The following is an 11,727-nucleotide window of genomic DNA, read 5'->3' as shown; positions in this document are numbered from 1 at the left end:
CTCTCACACTCTCTCATCACATATGATCAGCCCACTGTAGTTTGACTCACCCTATTAGGTTCAGAACTCTATTCCAGTACCCAGGTTGTGGCCATTCAACCTGAGCCCGCAAACAGAGGCCCGCAAACAGATCCGGGGGTCTCCCGGGTTTTGGCACCAAATGAAGTCGGTAAATATACCTCTTGAGGCTGGTATGAGTCAAACTACAGTCAGGCTTTATTCTCACAAGCTTATGGGAGAACTTGACCCCTTGAAAGCGGAAGCCAAAGTTCTCTCTGAACACAAGAGGCGTGGATATTTATACATCAGGGTTCCCAATACAAGCCATAAAACAAAGTCCAGTTAACAGTCCTTGATCATAAATTATAGTTCCTTTAACAGCTTCTGATAGTCTCTGGATCATGGTTAGAGACTATCTGATATCCTTGGGTCATAAACCACAATTCTCCTGGTCGTTGTTGTCAAGGTGCCACCTCTGGTCCCCTGCTCTTCCCGCAGCTTTTCCTTTGAAGTGACTGTGTGCGATTGCAGCTGTCCCAGTGGGAGTCCTCCTTCAAACGGCCATTCTCGCACTCTACCATTTGATAGCTGCTTCCTTTGTTTAAATCATACACAAGCCTACGGCAAAAGCAAGACTTCCAACCCTACATCTACATTTAACTGTCTGTTTTATCAGAATGATATAAACAAGCGAGGGAACCATGAACAAATGGCTTATACCAAAAGTAAAAGATGAAACCAAGAACAAATGGCTTATACTACTAAAAGTAAAAGATGAAAGACATGAACAAATGGCTTATACTACTACCAGGAGCAATATAAACAAAGGGGAGACTACCCATAAGGAAGGGTTATGTTTGTGATACATTCCAGGTACAAAGTTCAACCTTTTAGGTACAAAATACATTGAGTACAAAAAAAACATTAACCATTTCCCTTCTTCACTCAGTGATCAGTCACCAATTTAGTAAAATCGTTATTTCCACCAAGTGTGAGACGATTGTATGTAAATATTCAAAGGATTTCAAGAATACAACCTCACGATTATGAGGCTTGAAATGGTCATGAATTCGAAGATAGTAGAAGGAGGAAAACGCTACCATCAAATGAGATACCAAAATAATTATTTTATTACACTGCAATGGCACAAAGAAAGTAAAATGACTGCAGAGTCAGCGCATTCTCACGCTACACACAGTGGTGTCACATAAAGTAACTTGGGATGTTTGTCATTATGTCAAATAGATCATTTAAAATAAAACTCTACCTTTAAATTCCAATTTTGTTCTGCTGACGTTCACTAAGGTTACAGTAGACGAATATCCAAGATTATTACATCAGATACAGCTAGACCTCTCTATAATTGCTTTAAGCGCGTTTGCGAGGGCCTCGTGTTTAACCACACAGGAATAAAGCTCGTGTGAATTCCACTCTGAGACTGACAGAGTCAGATAACTGCTCACACTGAACGTGTCGGCCGCTTCCTGCAGTACACGACTGGTCTCAACACCATTCTCTCTGACGCTGCCTTCTACAGTCCATTCAACCTCCACAACTCGCGGGTTGAAGCCGTTAAGAAAACACACTAGGGTGGCCTTGTCCTTTTCTTTGATTTGACCCGATGAACGTGGAAGGACGGAGACCGTGGGGGCCCGCGGCGCTGGAAAGAAAAGTGGAAACAACGTGTGAAGATCTACTGCGTTTTAAATGCAAACAGTTTCAATGATTTAAGTTTTAAATATGTTTTCTATCTAACTGCGCAAGTTATATGTTGTGCAACGAGAGCTTCTTAATGTGCCTTAACTAGTCACACATAGTCTGCAGATCTGGAAGACTATTAAACGAATTGAATAAAATCCCAACGCAACGTGCCTTTCGAAAAAAAGGGAACAGACAGATTATTGATTCTTATTCAGTTTAAATCCCGAAGGTCACCATTTTGTTATATTTCAATATACATTTCATGTTCAGTGCAAACTAGTTGGGGAGGTTCCAGGGTAAATTTAGCAACGCTCAGCGGGGCCACCTTTTTGAATTGTTACATACCAATTGCTGCAGAGAAACAGGCCATTCGCTGCATGTGAGCTATCGCGATATTGCTGTTCCGCTGAAATCTCCTCTCACCTTGCTTCATCTCATTTTATCTGCAAATCTTTCTTTCTATTTCTCCTTAGTGCATTTATTTAATTCCCCCTAGAAACATTGGCACTGTTCTCGTCGCCCCTGCATGCGGCGGCCAATTTCAGGTCTCTGCCTAAATAGTTATCTCTCGGGTTCCCCACTAATTTTATTAGTGGCGATGTAATAGTTATAGACACGAAAGTGAAAATACCTTGTGACGATCTACACTATCAAGCTCTTCACTAATTTCGTAGCGCTGTGTTCGGTCATGCCCTCCCCACCCACATCGCAGCTCCCTCTTTTCCAGGGAAAAGTGTTCCAGTCTGTTCGGTCTTTCAGAGCACTAGCCCAGTGCCTGGTTTGTTTTTCATTCGGTCATAATTTGACAGTTGGAACTACTATCGCACCTGGGCAAAGTTACTCTCGAGACCCTGTTTAATCGAAACGCTCCCAGTTTGATCAGATTTTAGCTATCTAGTCAACGGATTAATCACCCGCTGCAGACAGCTCAAATATTTCAACTTGTTGATAACACCAAGAAGGAATAACGAGTCGTATCTTATAGCACTATGTCAGATTGCACACATTAGCCTTTGAAGCGCGGTGATAGTAAATGATGTAAGAAGCTAGAAATAACAATATGCTCTTTCTCAGTCAATCATTCTGACGGGGGTGGGGAAAAGATTATGAACTGTGACCTTTTGCTGCTTCTTGAATTTCGCCAAGAGATTGTGAACATTTGCTTGAATCTGGGATTTCTGTGTACGTACGAATCCCACGGTAGAATTTGTATAAAATGAATCCGATTCGAATGTGTGAGGCTGCGCTGGATCAACGTCTGATGTTTATAAAATGCTGTAAGTATGCGTTGAGACAGACGGGAAAATCGTATCAGGCCATTAATTGCACAGCAGCTCTGCTTTGCGATCTCCTATAACTGCAGTCTTCTTAGGAAATACAACAGCGAAAAAAAACATGTGCCCAATTGTAGGCCTTAAACAAGTTTTTTGTGTCAGCCTTCACAGTGGAGGACACAAATAGCATACCAATAATTGACGGTCATGGGACTGTAGGGGGTGAGGACCTTAAAACGATCACTATTACTAAAGAGGTAGTGCTGGGTAGGCGAATGGGACTAAAGGTAGACAAGTCCCCTGGTCCGGATGGAATGCATCCCCAGGTACTAAAAGAAACGGCAGAAGTAATAGCAAATGCATTAGTTGTAATTTATCAAAATTCACTGGACTCTGGGGACGTGCCAGCTGATTGGAAAACAGCTAATGTAACGCCACTGTTTAAAAAAGGAGGTAGACAAAAGGCAGGTAACTACAGGCTGGTTAGCTTAACATCCGTAGTTGGGAAAATGCTGGAATCTATCATTAAGGAAGAAATAGCAGGACACCTGGAAAAGAATGGTTCAATCAAGCAGACACAGCATGGATGCATGAAGGGAAAGTCATGTTTGACAAATTTACTGGAATTCTTTGAGGATATAATGAGTGCGGTTAACAGAGGGGAACCGGTGGATGTGGTGTTCTTAGATTTCCAGAAGGCACTCGATAAGGTGCCTTACAAAAGGTTGCTGTATAAGATAAATGTACACGGAGTTGGGGGTAAAGTGTTAGCGTGGATTGAGGATTGGCTATCTAACAGAAAGCAGAGAGTCGGAATAAATGGGTGCTTTTCCAGTTGGCAATCAGTGACTAGTGGCATGCCACAGGGATCGGTGCTGGGGCCTCAACTATTTACCATATACATAGACGATCTGGAGGAGGGGACCGAGTGTAGGGTAACAAAGTTTGCGGATGACACAAAGATGAGTGGGAAAGCAAATTGCGTGGAGGATACAGAGTCTGCAGAGAGATTTGGATAGGCTAAGTGAGTGGGCAAGGATCTGGCAGATGGAGTATAACGTTGATAAGTGTGAGGTTATCCACTTTGGAAGGAATAATAGTAAAATGGACTGTTATTTAAACGGTGAAAAATTACAACATGCTACTGTGCAGAGGGACCTGGGGGTCCTTGTGCATGAATCACAAAGACTCAGTTTGCAGGTGCAGCAGGTAATCAAGAAGGCAAATGGAATGTTGGCCTTTATCGTGAGAGGGATGGAGTATAAAAGCAGGGAGGTCATGCTGCAACTTTACAGGGTACTGGTGAGGCCGCACCTAGAGTACTGTGTACAATTTTGGTCCCCTTATTTAAGAAAGGATATATTAGCTTTGGAGGGGGTACAGAGAAGGTTCACCAGGTTGATTCCGGCGATGAGGGGGTTAGCTTATGAGGGGAGATTAAGTAGACTGGGCCTGTACTCATTGGAGTTTAGAAGGTTGAGGGGAGATCTTATGGAGACATATAAGATAATGAAGGGGTAGAAGCAGCGAGGTTATTTCCACTTACAATGGAAACACGAACTAGAGGGCATACCCTCAAAATACGGGGGAGTCAATTTAGAACAGAGTTGAGGAGGAACTTCTTCTCCCAGAGGGTAGTGAATCTTTGGAATTCTCTGCCCAATGAAGCAGTAGAGGCTACCTCGTTAAATGTGTTTAAGTCACAGATAGATAGATTTTTAACCATTAAGGGAATTAAGGGTTATGGGGAGCGGGCGGGTAAGCGGTACTGAACCCACTATCAGATCAGCCATGATCTTAATGAATGGCGGAGCAGGCTTGAGGGGCTAGGTGGCCGACTCCTGCTCCTATTTCTTATGTTCTTATATACTTTTCCGGAATTCATCATGGTGAGCAGTCAATCTTCCGGAGATCATAAGTGCCCAGGAAGTGATGGAATTCAGCTAATCTCTGTCCCGCCATTATTTTCTAGTTTCCTAAAAAAAAACTTTGAACGGCCGCACTAAACAGGAATCACAACGTCCACCTATAAAGTATTTCGTAAGACAACAAACCTCTATTCCCTTTTTTATCTTTGATAATCTCAATACCACATCTCTAAAAAAGAACATCAACTTCTTAAAATGTGCAATTGATACTAAAATTTCAAAACCAATTGGGGTGTAGTATTGTTATTTATTACTTACTAGTGAAGTTATGAATATATGGCTAACAGGAAACACATTGTTGAAAATGTCGCAACAACGGAATCATTTTTGCTGAGCCTATAGAACAATGAATCTTCCCAGAAAATTCATAGGATCCAACTCTCTGACTCCGACTACTTAAAACCATCGTGTGGGAGAATTATAAAATGTTTCACATTAATGGTTTCGCTGAATGTATTTTAAATCCTACACGAAAGATAAACCACAGCACGGCACATACAGGTAAGTGGTAAGTATCTACATGATTGTCATCAGCGTTTTATGTAGATTAACATGCATTATAAAAGTATCATCATTAAACCGGGACAAGCTCAATTGCAATGTCTTTCCATAGTAAGAAAATGCCCAAGGATTTAAAACACCAATATTATGTGACATTTTCTGGAACATTTCTTGGGGTGGGGGAGGGAGTGGTATGTACGCATCTCTTTGTAAACACCAAGAGATAATGATAATGTTTGTTCGAAAGCATTTCTGTTCTTAGATAAACTCAGAACTTCTAAATTCGAAGGTTAAGAATCTTAGACGCACATGGCGAAAATTGCACTTACCGCCCACATCCCGAACGTGAATCCACCAACTGTGTAATCCCAGGGCACCACAATTATAATCAACGACATCATCGCCTAGTACATTGGAAATGGTTAAATGCATAACGTTCTTCGATGTGTCCCTTGATCTAGTGAATCGCTCAGGAATCCCCGAACCTCGAGAAGGATCATAGTCCGCCCAAACAAAGACAGGGGCGCTGCCGGGTTTCTGCCAATACTACTTGGTGTTGTAACTGGCCATGCTGCCTCCGGACATGTGCAAGTGATTTTGGCAGTTTTCCCCAGTGAAGTTGAGATGATCGCTCGCTGAGATAGTAAAGGAGCGGAGTTGGCACCTGGAGAAATAAGAAAATATTGCTTAGCGTCGTTCTGTGCACAGCGGAGAACATTTGTATTTCAGACCCAACCAGTTGAAGCACTGCACTCGATCAGTGGACCAGAAAGATAATTTGAAAAAGTTTTTCCAGCCCGAACTTACGTTGCAAACATAGCGCCAGGACGGCGAGAAGGCGAAGCCACTCAAACACTTCGTAGATTATTATCGAGCTCAGAACAAAATGTTTCACGAGACTAATAACACAGCAGCTTCTAAACTTATCTTTAAGAACATTTACACCACCGGACATCACGTTTGCATCTATGAATTATGCAAATTTCTATTACGTCGCGGCTCTTTATTGGATCTTTGGAATTGGTTTACTTAGCGTTTGTAAAAGGGAATGTTCAGGATTTTTAAATAGCAGACTATTCATGACATGCTGAAACTGTTGAAGACAAACTTTATTGTCCATCTTAGCATGGCGACACTGATTGTGTTCCTATGAAATTCCGTTGGTTGATTTTAAATTAAATGCTTTTCACTCTAAAATCTGTTTCCTTGGCATTCATAGAATCCTTACAGTGCAGAAGGAAGCCATTCGGCCCAACGAATCTGCACCGGCTCTCCGAAAGAGCACCTTACCACATTAGCTTCCCTAGTTTTGACATTAAGTGGCAATTTCGTATAGCTAATCCGCCTAACCTGCAAACCTTTGGACAATCGGACAATTAATTGGAATTATGCAAAGCTAATAAAGGAAACTATTTCTCAAATGGTGCATATAAATTAGACATTGTTTAATTGAAAGAGAGATCAAGCCAAAGTGTAGGGTAGATGCGAGCAACTGTTCTATTTCGCACATCTCCCTACTCAAGCCCCAATGACATTAACTTCCTTGCAGTTTCAGGTTCATCGCTCCGAAGACCTCATTTATATAGCACAATTCCTGATGGCAATGTTCTGTCAACTAATTATTCCAAACAGCATTAATGGAGTCCAACATTTTATTTCATCTTTGAAAGGACATTACATTTAATCTTGAGCAAATTACATTAATTTCAGTGCCGTGTTGATGTACATTACACAGACCTTGGAATTATGAGATTACGATACCACACTCGTACGAACAGCTGTCGTTTGGACCAAAAGATAATGTTTCCTTCGGTTCATCTCGCAGTGACTTGTATCTTCACCCCGAAGAGTCTGAAAGGCTGCGAGGCACCAGCTTTCCCTTACTGTGCGCATAAAGAAGGAGATATGGCTGCAGGAGGACCTGAATATTGAAGGGCACAGCATATTTAGGAAGGGCAGAAATGTGGACTATCTGGTGGAGTGGCTCCTGCATGCAATTACGGTGTCAGCTCAACAGAGAGAGATGACCTAAATTCATGGAACATTGATGTGGAAATGGTTTGGAGAGAGATGTAAAAAGGTAATTGCAAGGAGTCACTTGTGGAATTCCTGTACAGGCCCCCGAGCAGTAACCACGTGGTAGCGGGTAGCATAAAGGAAGAAATAATTGGAGCTTGTCAGAACGGCATTGCAATAATCATGGGAGATTTTAGTCTGGAAAAGACAGATGGGCAAAAGTAGCCTAGAGGAGGAATTCTTTGAATATTTCCAGGATAGTTTCTCAGAACAGCATGATCTGGAACCCACCATAGAGCAGAGCTAAACCTGGTAGTGTGCATGAGATGGAATAACAATCTCATAGTGAAGGTGCAGTAAATGTAATATTTGATTTTGATTTGATTTAATTTATTGTTGTCACACGTGTTAGCATACAATGAAAAGTATTGTTTCTTGCGCGCTATACAGACAAAGCATACCGTTCATAGAGAAGGAAACGAAAGAGTGCGAATGTAGTGTTACAATCATAGCTAGAGTGTAGAGAAAGATCAGCTTAATGCAAAGTAAGTTCATTCAAAAATCTAATGGCAGCAGGGAAGAAGCTGTTCTTGAGTCGGTTGGTACGTGACCTCAGACATTTGTATCTTTTTCCCGACGGAAGAAGGTGGAAGAGAGAATGTCCGGGGTGCTTGGGGTCCTTAATTATGCTGGCTGCTTTGCCGAGGCAGCGGGAATTGTAGACAGAGTCAATGGATGGGAGGCTGGTTTGAGTGATGGACTGGGCAACATTAACGACCTTATGTAGTTCCTTGCGGTCTTGGGCAGAGCAAGAGCCACACCAAGCTATATAATTGCATTTTACTTTCAGTTTGAGGGAGAAAGGACTAGGTCTGACACTATGTCCTTAAATTTAAATAAGGGTATTTATGAGGTCCTGAAAGTTGCGCTGGTTGATGTGAATTGACAAATTAGGTTAGGCATTAGGTCCAGAGAGATGCAATGGAAAACATTTAAGGGGATATTTCTGAATGTTCGGAAAAGATACATTCCAACAAGCAAGAAACTATCCAAATTTATGACCCACCATCCATGTTTAATCCGAAAGGATAAGATCCTTTTGAACTTAAAGAAAAACAGATAATTGTCTAAGTACAGGTGGCGTCAGAAAGTTGGAAATAATATAAGGAGCTGAAAAGGATGATTAAAAGATTAATAACGAGGGGAAAATTAGAGTATGATCGAAAGATAGCCAGAAATATAAACAGAGATAGTAAAAAGTTGATTTCTACAAATGTTTTAAAAATAAAAGGTTTATCAAAGTGAGTGTTGGTCCTCTAGAAATTGCGTCCACAGTATTGACACTGGAAAACCAGGAGATGGCAGATAAATTGAACTGATATGTTGCATATTTCTTCAGTAATGTGGATACATATCTTAAAGACTTGATTAGCTGTAAGTATTCTCATTCCAATCATTATTCATGTAAATTGAGTCTGTGTCTTTATATGCCCTGTTTGTGAACAGAATTCCCACTCACCTGAAGAAGGGGCTTGGAGCTCCGAAAGCTTGTGTGGCTTTTGCTACAAATAAACCTGTTGGACTTTAACCTGGTGTTGTTAAACTTCTTACAAGTAACCTCCCAGCGGCAACTATTAACCAGGAAATGGAAGAGAGGGAGGAACTCAGGAAAATTACAGTCACCAGAAAATTGACACTGAGTAAATTGTTGCAGCTGCGGGCTGACAAGAGCTTTGATCCGGTGGACGTCATCTGATGATCTTTAATGAAACAGCTGGGTAGGCAGGTTTTAATTGTCTAAAACTCCCTCGGTTCGGGAAAGTACCATTAGGTTGAAAGATACAAATATAACACCATTACTCAAAAAAGGAACGGTACAGAAAGCGGGAAATTACATGGCAATTAATCTGTCATAGGGCAAATTACTGAACTTACCACTAAGTAAGTTGTAGCAGAGCACTTAGATAAGCACAAGCTAATTAGGTAGAGTCAACATAGCTTTGTGGAATGGAAATTATGTTTAATCAACTTATTAAATTTCTTTGAAGAAATACCTGCACTGTAGATATAGGGAAATACCTGCACTGTAGATATAGGGAAATACCTGCACTGTAGATATAGGGTTCTATTGCAGGTCAGTGGGACTAGGCATAAAATGGTTCGGCACAGACAAGAAGGGCCAAAAGGCCTGTTTCTGAGCTGTAATTTTCTATGGTTCTATGGGACCTTATATAGGGGTATAAGATGCGAGTGTTCAACTAATTTTTTATGGGGTTCACTTGATTGGAATAACTCTCCAATTGTAAATAATATCAGGTTTACAGATGTAACGGCATGGCAAAAAAACATTTCAAATGGTGAATTCAAAACGTTTACTTAACCATTAAAAGAATAACAGGTCAAAATGATGAAAAGTAGTGTCAATTAACAGTAAAAGAGGAAAACTTAACTTTAACAACTGAACAGATTTCTCCCCATTCTTTTCATAACAGGACGTGAAGTGGAGGTTCTGACAACGTGCACAACATTCTTAACTGCTCGTGATGTCTTCTTGGGGCCTTTTTCTTAAACCTCGGATTTGTTGAAAGCCAAGCTTATGCAATTGCTGGAAAATTGCCAACTAGTCTATAATTTGTCAATAATGAAATAAGAGCGAACCGATTGCTGTTTTAGCTAATTATACACGCTGCCTTAACTTTAAGACAGCAGCGTCTCTGAAACCATAGTTATTTTCTTGAAGTGGGTTAAGTGTCGAAAAATAATTTGCCAACATAACTTTCTGCGATTTATAATTAAAACATCTTGAATAAAAGCCTGTTTATTCCTTCAGTCAAGATTAACGAAAGGTCTGCGGTCCATGTCGTTATTCCAGCCTGCTTGGGAAGGCTGCATTTTATAATTATGATATCGTTTAAGAATTATATTAAAAATAGTGTAGCGTGTTTATAATGAGAGAAATGATCACCTTTTTGTTTTGCTAGTTATATCACCAGCTATCCTAATACATCTATTCATGAATTATGCACTGTTTTACAATAAGGCTGACGGTTTAATTTAGTTTCCAATAATACAGTAACGGTGTAGTTTTCTGTATAATGGCTTCTAGACTTCTGACCATGTTACATTACTTTGGAAAGTAACATTTGATTCAAAGTACAGCATTGTAGACACACTAAAAGTATGGAGTTTGAAACTAGCCAACATTAGTTACACGACATTTGATGTGCTGCTTACAATAACTGTCACTTTATTTAAGAAAGGATATAAATGTGTTAGAAGCAATTCAGAGAAGTGTTCCCAGAATAATACCTGGAATAGGGCGAGGTGGAGACAGGGTGATGGTGCTATTGCCTTACAAGGAAAGGTTGGACAGGCTAGGCTTAAATGTGGAGAAGATTTATTCTCTCGTGGGAGAATGTAGAACCATGGATCACTGTTAAATACTCGCGGGTAAGCCATGAATTTATGTATTGGTGACGCAAGCTTGAGTGCTTGAATATTCTACTCCTGCTTCTTGTTCATATATTCTTGTGTTCGTATAATGAGATCAGCAGCTGCCATATTTGGAAAGTTAACATTAGAATATCCCATTCCGTTCTGCTCTTTCCACTGATAGGGAACAGAACGGGAAGATTTCCAAATGAGGACGGTTCTTTCATTATTCGAGCAGTAAATAATTGAACTCCATAAAGGGTAACCCTGTAATATTTCTTAACTAGGCGACAAAAGATAAATGTTATACTTCGTCCAGCCATCGCTGTACGGTGGGGAATTTCTAAATGTTTGATGCTCAGGACAGCTGGTTTAATTGGAAACTGCGGCATCTTCTCACTGACTTACTCCATCCAATCACATAAGCCCCTCCCCTCCCCCACTACCACATAGAACGACCGCACACTCCGCCACACTCCCCACCACGCACACTCGCCACTCACCCAATCAACCATCCTCCAGCCACCAACACACCCTTCCACAAAAACGCTCTTACACATCCATACTACTTCATGGATCTTACATGACGTACCTTATTAAATTTTTCAGCACCTTTAAAAGAGGCGATAGACAATGGCAGCAACGTTCACAGTTGGTGTCATGTTTCTGGAATTTCCCCTAACCAGGAAGCAGAGACGATTTGGAAGAGCTATAGCCAAAATTTTAGTGTGTGCATGTCCATGAATGATGAAGACGCTAGTTCTCTTTTCTTTGAAAAGGGCTGAGGAGTGGCCTATCGAATGTCTTTATAATTTTGAAAGGTATGAAAGAGTGGATACAGAGAGAATATCTGCACTTTTGAGAAATAACTCAAC

The 11,727-nt window shown here is 40.8% G+C and overlaps 1 pseudogene; it reads right to left on the bottom strand.

Moving 5' to 3' along the window:
• Positions 1–1,334: 1,334 nt before the first annotated feature.
• LOC144502262 (immunoglobulin lambda-1 light chain-like) lies at positions 1,335–6,359 on the bottom strand (annotated as a pseudogene).
• Between the last annotated feature and the right edge of the window lie 5,368 nt (positions 6,360–11,727).

This window comes from Mustelus asterias, chromosome 13 (genome assembly GCF_964213995.1).
Source record: "Mustelus asterias chromosome 13, sMusAst1.hap1.1, whole genome shotgun sequence".
Lineage (NCBI taxonomy): Eukaryota > Metazoa > Chordata > Chondrichthyes > Carcharhiniformes > Triakidae > Mustelus > Mustelus asterias.
Note: the sequence above shows the minus strand (reverse complement) of the source record. Positions and strands in the feature narration are given on the sequence as shown.